At 34.4% G+C, this 14,304-nt stretch overlaps 1 long non-coding RNA gene across 1 annotated transcript in view; it reads left to right on the top strand.

Moving 5' to 3' along the window:
* Nucleotides 1-12,807: 12,807 nt before the first annotated feature.
* Nucleotides 12,808-14,304, top strand: part of LOC128891891 (uncharacterized) — a 2,768-nt gene continuing 1,271 nt past the window's right edge. The window contains exon 1 of the long non-coding RNA XR_008460948.1: nt 12,808-14,274. This is a non-coding gene — a long non-coding RNA (uncharacterized LOC128891891). The remainder of the gene's footprint in view (nt 14,275-14,304) is intronic.

Raw genomic sequence — 14,304 nt, 5'->3', positions numbered from 1 at the left:
TATGTCATTATTCTTTATCCTGTTTTAAATTTAAATTCTCAATTTTATATTGCACTTTACAAATAAGTATTAAAATCTTCAATTTCATATTAAATTTTTCAATTTTGTATTTAAATACTATATCTAAAATTAATATTTCTAATTTCATATTAAAATTCTCTATTTTATTTTCAAATTCTCAATTTTATTTCGAAGCTTCTTAATTTTTTACTAAGTACTTAATATTTCGAAAGATAACGGTACTTATGTTATACACTTTAACGATAAACTGTTCTGCTTTGTTTGCATATAGAGAACGATTTTAGTCTGATAACTAGATTTTTATTAATTATGATAGCGTAGTGATGTGGATACTAAAGGAACCATATTGTTTAGTTCTATCGTAAGGATAAATAAATTATAATTAATAGTATTCTACACATATGACGTTTAAATATTTTTTTTATTTGTAATTTATTCTTACAGTCCTGAATTTTACGTTAAAATTCTGAATTTTATATTAAAAATTCAATTGATGTAAAAATTCTCGAATTCACATTACAGCTTTCGATTTATCAACATTTTCAGTTTTATGTTATATTTCTCAATTTTACATTAACAATCAATTATGTTTCCATTTAAGTAATACCATTCAACCTTCTCATTTCAATCTCTATGCATCGTCATGCCTCGCCAAATCATAATGCTTCCTCTTCCAGAAGAGTAGAACGAACTTGTCTTGTAATTTTTCTTTCATTCGTACACTCACTGTATGAATGATTTTGTTTTTAATAAAATACAAATGGTACAAATGCTAATGACGTATTTTGTCATTACAAAAACAAAATTCTAAAGCCTCTTACGGGAAACTATTTATTAATATTTCTTATTTTATTTTACTTCTTTATCCTATAATTTATTACAAAATAAACATACGTACGGAAGAAAAGAATTTACATACATACTATAGTCAATTTAAATTACTCAATTTTTGTACAAATAGAAATTGGTTAAAAAGTGCGAAACTTACTTACTTAATTTCATCTGAGTAAAAAAAAAAGCGATTCTTTGAAAAAGTACTTCATTACGTTTATTAAAAACGAATTATAATTACTACTAAACGATCAAACTACAATTTTTATACGGTTTGACGGTTAAAGGACCATTCACTATAACATCGTTAACTATGCGATTTAAAGTATACCTTGTTCACAAAAAAAAAAAGAAAAACACCATTAAGAAACACTAAATGAACGCAGTACTTACTTTCACATACGTTTTTGCACGGGCCATTGCTATTTGACCTGGAATTTTACTACACTTAAATGGTATTATAGTCTGATTTTGAAGAAAAATATAAAATATCAACCCCCATCATTTTTGCATTATTCTGCGCTACTATGTGTCTACATCGCGAATAGAATGAATAACAGTGTGGACGGAACATTATAATGTGCCGAGCACGGCTCTGATCCGTGCGCCGTTCACCATAAATCCGGGAAAATCTGGGTTAATTATACTAATGGCGGTATAAGGCGAGCTTTCCTACCGGCGACCTTACCGGAAAAAGGCGAGACCGGGTAACTTCCCCGGCACGAACCCCGTTTAAGCGAATTTTACGACGCGAAACAAGAACAATGTCCCTAATGGAACGATATCCTCGATATTTCAGTCGCGACTTTTCATCGAACGGGAGAAACAATATCGAACGGAGAAATTATGTTTAACGAGGAAATAATAACCGAGCAATTTTTTCTTTTACTCGGACAAACTCTTCTTCTACTGAAGATGGCTGAGGAAACGCCATTCTTCTTGCGGTGATCGAGGAATCGATAACACTAATTTACAAAATAAATAAAAACAATGTACATTCAATGTCACAATTTTATTCTTATGTATTTTGGCCTACTAAACTCGAAAATCGTAAGAAAAAATTGTTCTATGAATAAGTTTTTTTAATATGAATTTTTGAATTTTTTTTGAATTTTTTTTTTGACATACCTTCACATTTTAGGTCATATCTCGAGGAAAAAAAATAAAAAAACAGTAAAATTGGAATTTTTGTACCTTTACTCAATTGCTCCTAAGTCCGGTATTTATCCATAGATTTTCTTCAACAAAAGCTTGTTTTCTTCGTAAAAGTGCGATCTGTATGTAGACAATAAGAAACTGGACATAATTTGACAATTTCTATTTTTCCCGTGGCGATGGAAGAAATATTCGTGTTCGATTTTAGCCGAAAAAATCAAACTTTCTCATATACAGTGGCTCGTAACACTTAAACTATTGAATCGATTGGAAAATAATGTGAAAAACAATTGTTGGATATTCTATTATCTTTAAAATGGCGTCTTGCGCGACTCAATCGGACGTTTCTAACTCGAGATATGGCCTAAAATGTGAACGTATGTCAGAAAAAAATCGAAAAAAAAATTCAAAAATTCATATAAAAAAAACCTATCCATAGAAAAATTTTTTCTTGTGATTTTCGAGTTTAGTAGGCCAAAATGCATAAGAAAAGAATTGTGCCATTGAATGTACATTTTCGCTGTAAGCTAGTGTAAGCGGACATTCAGGACGTATGGGAGGTATTATATAAAAATTGAAAAATTAAAAGACCTTTTTCCTGAAATTTAAGTTTTGCAACGAATTTTTCACTTTTCGAGTTTTAGTTTGGAAACTAAGCGCCCTATGAATAATGTAAATATAAAAATCCATCATCTCCTATAAGCTGATATTTTTTAAAAATTCATTTAACGGATATAAACATTTCTCTGAACGTATATATACGTTCATCGCAGTCAAAGGGTTAACGAACCACACGTGCGGGCCGTTTTTAAAGTCCGTATATATGCAACGAAAAAATTATTTTCCTAATCTGTAAAATATATTCAAACATCCTGCAAAAGGCAAAGTCAGGATCAGCGTTAATTTCTTGGAAATTAATTTCCAAAGTAGAGTTCACTTTCGAACGATTCGACCGCCTGACACCCTTAACCCTAATCCTACCAACATTTGTACCTATTACTACCGCGATCGGTCTGATGTCCGAATGAAACCAAACGTGTCTTATAAACCATACAATAATTACAATAATTACATTAGTTAAATGTTGCAGAATTAAATTCATTTATTATATATTTTTTTCAGAAATTATAAATAATTTTTAACTCTTTAACGTCGGGATGACTGAAAAATGAACGAATACAATATGGTGAACGATAATTCGATCTGAGAAGCAATTCAAACAATGTTTCGCGGTCCACGTGAAATTTTGAACGCTGTCGAACTTTTTTCAGAAATTATAGATAATTTTTAACTCTTTAACATCGGGATGACTGAAAAATGAATGAATACAATATGGTGAACGATAATTAGATCTGAGAAGCAATTCAAACAATATTTCGCGGTCCGCGTGAAATTTTGAACACTGTCGAACAATATGCGAGAACTGTACACGAAAGTTTGAATACGGTCATTCGACCGGCCGTGGTAGGTTTAGTGTTAAGCCTTTTCTAACAAACATTAGAGAAAAATGTTCGATTAGAAGACGTACACAGTGACGACGTGTTATCCAGTGAAGGGCCTCGTCATCCTCCGGCTCGCGCTCTCTAGGCCAGGTCTCGTACTCTATGGTAACTCACAGCGAGTTTACAATCGGCGACGACGGCCACGTCCGAGCCGGTTGTGCACGTCGAACAAACTGATCGGTCGCGACGGCCTCGTGGTAAGCCGCGCCACGGCCGCTCGTCTCTCTTTTCTTCTTCGTCGGGGTCTTGAAGCAACGGCGGTCCCCTTCGTCGTCGTTGTCCTCTGTGCAACGTCTCCCCGCAGGAGGGGACACCCGGGAGAAGTGGCCTACACTCTTCGGCCTCTTGGTCGCTCTGACTCACGATCCTGATGTACAGTCGTTCCTGATAACCCGCGGCGCCTCGAATTTTGATAACGAAAGATCTTGTTGCGACCGACCAACCAGGACTTTTCCCTTCCAACGTCGACCTACCACCAGACTTGGCCACTTTTAAAATATATAAAATAATCATAGTATAATTGTATAGTAAATATGAGATTTTAAAAATATATCAAACAAATACAGATATATACAGGGTGTCCCAAAAGTCGGGGAGGAGCCGGAAATGGGGGGTAGCTGAGACGATTCTGAACAACAATTTCCTTTGCAGAAATGTCGGATGGGGCTTCGTTAAGGAGATATTAAGCGAAAACCCCGACCAATTAGAGCGCGCGTAGACCGTTGGAGCGGCCGCGGTAGCGTAGGCTACGCGCTGGTGGCCGCGCTTGCACGCGAACAAATGACTCGACGTGCATCGAAGCATCGACCTAGCGCGCAGCCTTCGCTACCGCGGCCGCTCCAACGGTCTACGCGTGCTCTGATTGGTCGGGGTTTTCGCTTAATATCTCCTTAACGAAGCCCCATCCGACATTTTTGTAAAGGAAATTTTTGTTCAGAATCGTCTCAGCTACCCCCCATTTCAGGCTCCTCCCCGACTTTTGGGACATCCTGTATATATATGATAGTTATAGTTGTAGTTGTAGTTGTAGTCATAGTCACAGTCACAGTCACAGTCACAATTACAGTTATAGTTATAATTATAACTATATACGTAACATATTTGTTACCGTTCCAGGTTTCCAGTTTTTATACTGTCCATATTTAGCAAAAAAGGCATTTTCTTAACAATACTAAAGACAAGTGGTTAACGAAATTCGGAGATGAAGATAATAAGTGATTAAGATGCAAGAGAAATGAGGAGCCATAAAGCAGAAAGTCAGAAACCGAAAATTTCTGAGGAAATTCTTAGAAAATGTCACGTTATCTTATTTTATAGTTATTTTCATACCTGTGATCTCTTTTCAAATAACATATTATTTTACTTCGTAGTTATTTGAAGTAATCGTTTAAAATAATTGTGAAATTGTTCTTAAAAATTATAACAGATTACCTGATTCTGATTTGAGTCGAGTTATTCTACGTGAAAGTGGGCATCGTGTGAGTTTTTCAGAAATGTAATTGAGACCATCTACTTATCAACTCCTAATTCCTTAATTTCTGGACCAATTATCCTCAGAAATATTAGGTTGCTGACTTCTTACTTTATGGTTCCTCATTTCTCTTGCATCTTAATCACTTATTATCTTCATCTCCGAATTCCGTTAACCTCTTGTCTTTAGTATTGTTAAGAAAATGCCTTTTTTGCTAAATATGGACAGTATAAAAACTGGAGACCTGGAACAGTAACAAATATGTTACGTATATAGTTATAATTGTGACTGTGACTGTGACTGTGACTGTGACTATGACTACAACTACAACTACAACTATAACTATCATATATATATATATATCTGTATTTGTTTGATATATTTTTAAAGTCTCATATTTACTGTTTAATTATATTATAAATATTATTTATTAATCATTCGATATTTTTATGCTGTATACCTAAATAAATTAGTTTTCGATTAACCTGAGTGAAGTTTCTTCTATGGGACTTTAATTATAAACTACTTTATTAAAATTTATTCAAAAAACTGTACAAGGTCTGAGTGTCATCAGCGCAACCATAATAGAAGAAAAATATAAAAGAGTTAGGATTCTAATTTGAGAATTGTACGATAATTGTAGATATATAGATGGATATAGTAATATTCTTTAAAGTGACCGGACAAAAAAATTGATCTAATAAATATTAATTAGATTACTAAAATGTATATTTATGAAATTATCAACTGTACTCTTAAAAGTAATGCGATTTCTCTTGTGTAGTCGCATTAATTTTACCAAGTTTTCGTATTGCCTTTTATGAACCGTACGCAAGCATAATCTGTAAGTTGCGCCGTTTTTCTCTATTGAAATGGAAACTGAACGACGAGTCCGAGTCTTTGTTCTCCAGTGGTCGCGTTGGTTCTTGGTCATTCGAACAGCCTTCGATTTTTTGGCGTCGGATTGTTGGGTAGAAAGTGTTCCTTTCGTGCCGAGCCTCGGTCGCCAAAGGAGACCTCGTGTTTAAACAAAAAGCATCTGCAACAGTCTAGAACAGGGAAGTACACATTTTGTGAAATATATCTACCTTAAAACAAAAACCCCAAAATTTGCCCTTTAAATGTATTGAAAAAATACAATCGATATGTTCATTTTAATTATTAATTTCAAGGTATGTAGATTTCATCCTAATCAGCATTATGTGAAAATAATAAGAGGATAACGGTGGAGAATAATGCAAGAAAATCTCGAGTACAGAATAAGACGATTATCTTTTAGGAAATTAGAACATTTTACATTAAAGGACGAGGCGTCATTTGTAGAGCGTTGATTTGAATTTGTTTAGTAAAACTTTGAAGTAAAAAAAGTAATCAAGTTGTAATTCAACAAAAGAAATTTAATCAATATATAAAAACATGAGGTTGTTTATTAAGAAATTAACTAAAACATGCAATATATAGGCCTGCAATGAAACAGTCTCTTAACATAAGAATCTATTACTAATATTTATATCAAATTAAATATCGTACATATAGTAGGATTTAGGAGATTGTGTTTTTTAAAGAGACAAAAGTAAGAAAACAAAATATGTCTGTTAAAATGATTACAATATATAATATATAATAATAATGATTAATCTAAATAAGAAATTCACATAATGATCCAATACTGTGGGAATATATTTTATATACACACATAGATATATAGTAATAATAGTATCATACATCCCCATTTTTTTTTTTTTATACGCTTTTAACGTATATTGCATTTATATTTCAATAAAATTAGTGTTCACATCAATCGAATGAGGTTCGTTCTGGGTAAATTAAATTATAAACATTCGCAGAAAAGCAAGGCGATAGCAGAGCTGACTGTACCCGTGATATGAGGACATTGGCGAACGGGGGAGGGGGGGAGGGGGAGGGGGAGAGGGCATGCAGGGGCCACAGATCGGTACGCGTACCCAACTGCGAAACCTAACCTTCGATCGGTAAAAATTCGACCAGCGAATGGCCGGACCTTGTGCCCCGTATAATTCTTTCGCAACACGGTTGTACACGTGCGCTCGATCGCGTGAGTGCCTCAAAGATCCGTGTAAAATCGAGCCCCCTGCCGATCATGGGGTTCGCGGTACCGGATCCACGACATCTTCTTTCGTCCAACGCGCCTCTCTTTCAAAAACAACTAATACGTACTTCATGCATATGATTTGAGAAAATTTACAAAAATTCTGCATTGTATCGTACATACATATACACTGCCGTCCAAAAGCATGTGGATGCTTTCATAATTCTAATAATCATCTGACAAAGTTAAGATATTATCATTGAATTTTATTAAATCTTTTTTTTTTTTTTTTTTTTTTAATTACTTTGTTTAAGGTCACACCAACTACATGGTTGTTAGTGACCACGTTAATATCTACAATTCAATTACAATTTATTCATTACTTCATATTTCGTTAATATATCTGCTAGTTTGAGAAATTCGTTTCTATCGTTGTGACTCGTCTGCATATTATTTAAAAGTTTGAATTCTACTCGATCGTGCTGCATTCCTTGACATACTACAATTAAATGTTTAACTGTGAGAGGTTCGCCACAAAAGGTGCACGATGGTGGCTGTGATTTCGTTATTTAAATTTTACTAAATCTTGTGTGTTTCATTTTGTACCATAATCGGAATATGATTGACCAATACTTCATTAAATATCTCGCCGATAATAATGCTCTTATAATTGAATTTACAAGTCTTGATATCCTGGCTAGTAATTTGTTTTATTATTTATGGGTTAATATTTAACCACTCTATGTAACTGAATATAATGCAGCACAAACACATCCCATACGTTGATCGTTATTTAACGAATTTAAATAATTACATTTTTCAATGAAATGCTGCTATTGTACATGAAATGCATACTTGTTATTTACATACTTTCCAATTAAAATCACATAAATCACACATTTGTTTAAAATAGCAAGTGTATACACATAGTTTTGAACGACAGTGTACGTATAACATTCAGAATTTAATGTATATCTATGGGTTTTAATGAAAAATTCAGAATTTTAATATTAAATTGAGAATTTAATATGTAACTATGGACTTTAATGTAAGATTTAGAATTTCAATATTAAAGAGAGAATTTGAATACAAAGTGTAGTACTTCAATGTAATATTAAAAAATCGATATTGAAGCTTTAAAGTGCTGTCATCTCTTGAATTGTCAATATTTCATGATTCATTTGGTGCGGGCCATAGCGACGCTAATATTAATGGAGATGTTGCTTGACTTTTTCATTTCAAATAAGCAGAACGCCTGGAATCCTGACAGCCACGAACATACTTTTTCAGGAGGAACTGTACAAGAGTTTTTTTTCACCTGTACTACATATAATTTTGATTATTTTTACCTGCAAAAATTGGATATAAATGTGAATAAATATGTGTGCGAAATTCTTTATAAAAATTCCGCATAGATTAAAAAAAAAAAAAAAAATCCTCAAAAAGAACTAATAATTGACGCTTTAGACTAGAATACTTCCTTAAGACTGTAAGATGTTCGTCTGCGTTAAGTATCCTCCGTTTGCATCACTCGAATTACAGTGGACGCAAAGAAACGTCATCGAGAAGGAACCAGACGGTCCAGTTCCCAGTCGATAACTGGAGCGACAAAGTCGGGTGAATCGATCTCATTGACACCGGATTTGCCAGGAGCCTCTAGCCTCGTTCTAGAAGCTGACCTACTGGTTCGCATTAACATCGTCTGCGGTGCTATGTTTTGCGACGTTTCAGCATCCATGGCTTCAGGAGCGGAGCACATGAGATAAGAGTTAATAATATCGTAATATTTTCGGTAAAAGTACTAACAAGTTTTTCAAGTTGTTAGAAACCATTTCTCAGACTCTAAATTGTTTCTTCATTTCCTGTTTCGTTTTCTCCCGGATTCAACATTTCCTTATTTCCTTAATTTCCAAATTTTCTGTTATTTTAATCTCCATTTTCTTAATTCCTTAATTTTCATCTCTCTAATTTTCATTTTTTCTTAAATCTACCAATCCCCAGTTTCTAATTTCTATTTTCAATCTTCCTATTCCACAATTGCCTAATTTCCTGTTTCCCCATTTCTTTAATTTCCCAATTCTTCAGTTTCTCCCATTTCTTCAATTCTATTGAATAATACGATTCCTTTATTTTTGATTATTCAAATTTCTATTTCCTTCCCTACTTTAAGTTTGCTTAAGGGCTGTCTGGCAGTGACACCTTCAATAAATTAATCCTATCATCCCCTATAAGCTGATATTTTCTAAAAATTGATGTAACCAATACAAACATTTCTTTGAACTTATTTCCCGAGGAACGCTCGGAATATATACGCTCTTCGCAGTCAAAGGGTTAACGAAATATACGACAAGATCGCAGGTTCTCATTCGTAACTCTCGGACAATAAATATCGCGAATCATCTACGTCTGAAACAATATAATTCCAGGACAATGAATATATTCGTCCTCTGATACTAAAATTCAGAATTTATTTAATCGGCAGCTACAGGACATCCTTCCACGACGTTGTCAGTTTCCTGATTTGCTCGCTCCTCTTTATGGTCGATTGCTTCAGGAACGGGTACGAATGACCGGTCTCTCGATCCCCCAGTTCTCGAAGCGTTTTCAGAGAGAAGGAGAGCGAGTATCAATCAAATTATTACGGCAATCTGGTTCTCGTGACAGCCTCGGGAGCAACTCCCGGCACAATGCGGCGTGTCGCAATTCTACGACGCGTGAACATGGATCCAAGATGCGTTGGGAGATGCAGTTTTGTCAGCCAACCGATCGTGCCCGCGTTTATGGCTTCCTCGCGTTGTTATTAGCGATCGTGTGTCGACTGTTGAGAAACTAGGCTGTTCGTGCTTCGACGAGCACCGAATGCATCGGGCAAGTTATTACTGAAAATGGATTTTTTTTCCAGCGGTTCGCCGATCGAGAAAATGTTTTGAACTTGTTGGAAATAGTTTGCATTTTAAACGGAATTTAATATTATTTTTTTTTTATATTAATTTAGGCTCTGAAACCTTTTACAAAGTTTGTATCAGCTATACAATTTCCGTGTTTTGTACACAGATAATATAAGTATTTGATATTATAGTAGAACTACCAAGCAGCCGATTTGACCCATCTTTGCCGAACTCCTTCTTGAAGTTATTTAATCGTTAACAATGCATTTCCCTTGATTTTTAGTAACAAATGCTAAGATAAGGAACTGCTATTGACAAATTGATTTGCCCTTCTCTCCTCGAAATGTATTTTTCAAAGATATAGCAGTAAACCAGAGATGGTCATTGTCTAGATACAAAAAATTATTCAAATAAAAAGTCGAATGAAAATACTTTAGCTTTATCTTTATTCGATAACAATCGAATAAAAAAATGTATTCGAAGTAAGTTAACGTAAGTCATCTTTATCCGTCGAATACATTTACTTCGAATAAATTTTTTTATCCGACAGTAATCAATATAAAGATACATATCTTTATTTTGTCTATATATGTATCTTAGATATGTATCTTTATTCGACGAATAATAGATAAAAATTTGTCATTTTTTATTCGATATTTGAAAATTTTATTTAGATACAAGTTTTGCCCGTCTCTGCGAATATACAACGAGTACACAAATTTATTAAAATTTAGTTCAGCACCTTTAGATGAATCTTGTTTTTGAAGAGGACCCAATAACTAGAGTTGACAAAGTTAAAAAAATTATTATACAGACCAATACACAAACAGCAATAAAGATAAGGAAATTCTGCACAAAAGAGATGGGGTGTGAAGCACGATGTGAAGCACGATGTGAAGCCTTCGTACACAACTTCGAACTTCAATCTTTGATTATATCCGCAAATATTATTATAAATTATAAATATTCGTAACCTCTATGTCTATTGAAGAAGTTTGACTAATAGTAAATTAAATAATAGTTTTGATATTACCAATTGGATTTTTCATTATAAATATGTATATGAATGAGCTTATACATGTATACAGGGTGTCCCAAAAGTCGGGGAGGAGCCGGAAATGGGAGGTAGCTGAGACGATTCTGAACAACAATTTCCTTTACAAAAATGTCGGATGGGGCTTCGTTAAGGAGATATTAAGCGAAAACCCCGACCAATCAGAGCGCGCGTAGACCGTTGGAGCGGCCGCGGTAGCGAAGGCTACGCGCTAGGTCGATGTTTCGATGCACGTCGAGTCACTTGTTCGCGTGCAAGCGCGGCCACCAGCGCGTAGCCTACGCTACCGCGGCCGCTCCAACGGTCTACGCGCGCTCTGATTGGTCGGGGTTTTCGCTTAATATCTCCTTAACGAAGCCCCATTCGACATTTTTGCAAAGGAAATTGTTGTTCAGAATCGTCTCAGCTACCCCCCATTTCCGGCTCCTCCCCAAGTTTTGGGACACCCTGTATATTTGTATATACATCAACATATTTATACAAACGTGAACTTGGAAACATCAAACCTACTATTTACTGTAAACAAATTTCTTCGATCGACATAAAGGGTACGAATATTTATGGGACTGATTGTAGTTTAAAATTCTGATGGCTTGTCTTTCGAAAACCTCTGTCCTTGTGTTCAACTATTTCAGCGTATCGAAATAGATTGTTCAAAGTACTGCGACTGGTTCCGGGTACCTTTAGAAACTTGTAACAAATGATAAATCCACATAATTTAACATATTCGCAACCGACAGATATTTTATGTTCCAAATACCGAGTACTTACGAGAATAATAAAATTCTGAAGCTGGACTTCGCGAATTTGTATCGTTAGGGCGAAGATAAAAATTACAAAACATGTTTTGATATATCAATGTTGTAAATATGTAGCGTATAAAATAAAAAAATCTTCGTAATTCTTTCATAGCCAGGAATAGATTTTCAAGTGATTTTGAAATTGAATTTCACGTCAACGGTCGCGAATGCGTTAATAGACTTTCCTTTGTAATTGATATACATAGAATTGTACGTGTTTTATAGGACCAGCGTTAATTTTTTAATTACGTTAATATTTATTTGCCAAAGTCGAAGTCAAACATGATACACTTTGAAATGTGTTCAACTACTAGATATTTTACTTTACGTCTACGACAATCGCCGAAATTTCCGGGGAAGGTTTCAAGGCGAACGAGCAAACGAATGACCGAGTCGTGTCGAGCGTTCCACGGTGTCCCGCTATCAGTAACGTCAGTGGGTCAGTTAGCAACGGGGTCAGCCGGGGGCGAATCCGGACTGCGGGTCAACCAATCGCCTTGTGTGGCTCCGTCCTCTTGACAATGACTATTAACTGTATATGCACCCACAAAACCAAATTTACCGAAGACTGCAGCGACGTAACCAACGGATTTCGCACCCTCGGTGAACCACCGGTGAAACCATTGATTTATAACGCTGTAATCAGAGACGGGCGATCTCTTATCTAGGTAAACATTTCGAATCACGAATGGAAGATTCAGCTTCGTGGAAACAGCTTTAAATCGTGAAGCTTTAATCTAACGAAACTGTCTATCAACCAATGAAAGAATATCTTGACAATTGTAACGTAGTATATGCATTGAGAATAAATTATTTCATGTAGTTCGAATTTATTATTTATTATTGAATAAGCTAATTAATAGTTAAGCATTGAGAATAGATCGCTATTGCAGATTTTATTTATTATTTATTAATCGAATAAGAGCACAGCGCTTGAAATATTTCGAATAACAAATAGAAGATAAAATGCTTTAATTCGTTCAACGTGGAATTGTATTTTATGTTGAATGAATGAATATCTCGATTCTGTTCAATAGCTAAGAGTTTAGAATAAATCACTATGTGGTGTTTTTATATATTATCTATTATTTGAGTAAGGAACAAAGTACTTTATTCGTTGTTCATCGCAGATCAGATAGACGGGCAAAATGCTCAACAAGATAAACATTTTTTTAGCACAGAACGAGAAGTAATTCATTTTTATATACTTTCTATAAAGCGAAACAAATTATTTTGTAAAAAGCATGACTGAAGCAGAAAGAACTATTTCAATCTTCAACTATTAATATATATAATACAAAATAAAAGATTGATGTAATTCTACTTCTTTTTTATGAGATTTCAAGGTCATCGGTCATTTTTAAAACGGGATGGAGTACTTTTCTCATTGTTATCTTGTAGCTGATAAAAAAAAAAAAACAAATTTAAACATGTATAATACGTTGACACTGTGCGTAGAGTATGATTGTATAAGAATAATTCCTTTACAAGGTCATCTGAAGGTCAACAAAGTATGTCCCCCTCCAAACGAAATAATGTTTTCCTCTGACATTTCTTCCTATCGCAATACACGCGATGTATTTAAGATGTAAGAGTTAGGTGGGACACCCTGTATATTAGAACCAGTCTACAGACCAATTGAGTAATTGTTTTCAATTTGTAATTACCTCACCAATTTCAACAGTTAACGGATAATTATGTTGGAGGGAGTACGAAATAATTATCACACATTCTTAATTTCTAAGATATAATTACAAATCAACTTAGATAATTACTGCTTGTATGCGATGAATTGATTCTGTTTCCAACAAATATTAAGACGAATAAACAATTATAAATTTAAAATAAATTATAATTACTTATTCGTGGTTCTCACTAAACCGCTCCTAGCAGCAGGCAACCCGATGCTCGCGTGCGTCGGAACTTCGATGCGGTACTTCATTTCTAGTAATCGTATCTTGGATAAAAAGCGCAAACGACAATTATTTTCTACAGAAAATAACATCGGTACGCTTAGGACTATAGCCACTCGAACATATTTCAAAATCGTTGAAGTCGGTGAGGTCGTCACTAATGTAAACAATTACCAAAACGGATAGTTAAACATAAAAGTGTTATCCTTTTGATTATAAATTCTGTTCTTCCAATCTGCTACCTCTGACAATCAAAAATATACCAATCGAAACTGCTATTTCTTCATTTCGAATATACAACTCCGGAAATTAATTTTAAATAAGATTAAGTTCATCCATCTTCATTTATTTTTAACTTCAGGAGTCCTTAAAGGAAGATCTTATAGAAGAAGGAATCTTCCTTTCCTTAAATTTTATCTCTATCTCTTGAGACAAATCTGTGAACGTTATTGAAACATGAATAAACATTCATTCAAACGGTAGGATGTTAAAGGTTTACAGTCTTTTTGTAAATAAAAAAATAACAAAAGTAGCTGGAAAGATGTTCTACGGTAGAATACACCACCGATAGGTTAACGAGTGTATACGATTAAAAAATATA

Source organism: Hylaeus anthracinus, unplaced genomic scaffold, assembly GCF_026225885.1.
Source record: "Hylaeus anthracinus isolate JK02 unplaced genomic scaffold, UHH_iyHylAnth1.0_haploid 12002, whole genome shotgun sequence".
Lineage (NCBI taxonomy): Eukaryota > Metazoa > Arthropoda > Insecta > Hymenoptera > Colletidae > Hylaeus > Hylaeus anthracinus.
Note: the sequence above shows the minus strand (reverse complement) of the source record. Positions and strands in the feature narration are given on the sequence as shown.